Source organism: Octopus bimaculoides, chromosome 23 (genome assembly GCF_001194135.2).
Source record: "Octopus bimaculoides isolate UCB-OBI-ISO-001 chromosome 23, ASM119413v2, whole genome shotgun sequence".
Classification (NCBI taxonomy): Eukaryota; Metazoa; Mollusca; class Cephalopoda; order Octopoda; family Octopodidae; genus Octopus; species Octopus bimaculoides.
Window position 1 is genome coordinate 4465654 of NC_069003.1, and position 1939 is coordinate 4467592.

A 1939-nucleotide genomic window follows, 5' to 3' on the forward strand; every position below is an offset into this window, starting at 1 on the left:
GCATTTAAGGTAATGCTCACATTACTTAAATAAATTGAAGTAGCATGAAACGTGCGTACTGCAATCACTTTTGAAATCCGTGTTGCTTATTATTTGATATATATATATATATATATATATATATATATATACATCAATGCTTAGCGCTGTCATCCCATATCTCATTTACGATGAGCCGCTAAAGAGCGTAGCTAGACATTGAGTGATGACGGGAATATCATAAGAGGGATCTGTCTCTCGTGTCATTTCGCAGCGTCTACCTTTGCGGTCTCTGTTGCTGAAGAGGAGATAATCACTCCGATGTGCATGCGTCCTACAATTTGGTTGGAGAGTGCTGTTAGGTGACTCGGTATATTTATCCCTAGTTCTCTACAGAGAGAAGTTTTCATCATGACAAGCAGCAGAGAATGGTTTTCTTACGGGTTCGAATAAGCTTCAAGCATACTTGAACTGGTAACAAGTTTGTACTCATACACATCACTGGTTGGTGGTCGGTTGGCACTCCGTCGGTTACGACGACGAGGGTTCAAGTTGATCCAATCAACGGAACAGCCTGCTCGTGAAATTAGCGTGCAAGTGGCTGCGCACTCCACAGACACTTGTACCCTTAACGTAGTTATCGGGGAGATTCAGCGTGACACAGTGTGACAAGGCTGGCCCTTTGAATTACAGGCACAACAGAAACAGGAAGAAAGAGTGAGAGAAAGTTGTGGTGAAGGAGTACAGCAGGGTTCGCCACCATTCCCTGCCGGAGCCTCGTGGAACTTTAGGTGTTTTCGCTCAATAAACACTCACAACGCCCCCGGTCTGGGAATCGAAACCGCGATCCTACGACCGCGAGTCCGCTGCACTAACCACTGGGCCATTGCGCCTCCACACACATCACTATACGTCAGAGTTTTGTAAAGCTATTAGTGCACAACCCCATTGTTAGTCACTGGTTTATTATTATTATTTATGCAGAAAATTCCGATACACTTAATCATTTTTTATGTGGTTACAACATTCCACAATTCCGTTACAACTAACGTCAAAACAAACATTTCCATAGATTCGCCATGGAGATCGAAGAAATAGCCAGTCTAGCAGTAATACCAGAATGGCTAGTATTTTTTGCTCATTTATTATCAGTTCAGAAATTTATCTTGGCCAAATTCCATCCGTATGTTCTTCAAAATGTCGTAACTAGGTCATATCTTTCATATATTTGGCATATCACCATTAGATTGACTTATTACCATCAAGGAACAATCTATGGTGTTTCTGTCTTAGAGTGGAAATTATGCTGTTGATCCCGGTTGGGGAACCATCAAAGTAAATCTCTCTCTCCTCGTAGAATTCGAATATTTTACTGTAGAATACAACTGTCTAGTGCCATTTCTTTCTGTTCCACAGATGCCTGAATGCCAATTCAGCTTTTGTATTGGTTTCGAAATATGGCACAAGGTCAGCAATTACTGTGGTAATGGTTGTTAGGTCTATTACATTGACACCAGTGCTCAACTTGCACGTATTTTATCGACCTCGACCGGATGAAATGCAAAGTCGACCTCAGCGGAATTTGAACACAGAACGTAAAACGGACGAAAAAACGCTAAGCATGTTGCCCGGCATGTTAACAACTGTGTCACCTCACCGCCCTAATCCAGATTACACATTGAAGCACATGTCGAAATAGGTAGTGAGAAATTTGTGTTTATCTGCGTATATGCGTGCGTGTGTATTTGTGTGTGTGTGTGCGTGTGTGAGTGTGTGAAATTAATCTCGGTCTGTTTCGACTTGTTTCTCTTTTAACGCGCATGTACCAAAGCGCAAATGCATGCAGCCGAAGTCTGAAAGTCAGTGATATAATTTGACACACGAACATACATACATATATCTACATGTGTGTGTATGTGTCTATAAATGCATACATACATACATATATCTACATGTGTGT

The 1939-nt window shown here is 41.6% G+C and overlaps 1 protein-coding gene across 1 annotated transcript in view; it reads left to right on the forward strand.

The window, feature by feature from the left end:
• The window catches only part of LOC128250586 (voltage-dependent calcium channel gamma-5 subunit-like), a gene marked incomplete at its 3' end in the record, with an annotated part of 315291 nt that overhangs the window by 282796 nt on the left and 30556 nt on the right, over positions 1 to 1939 (forward strand).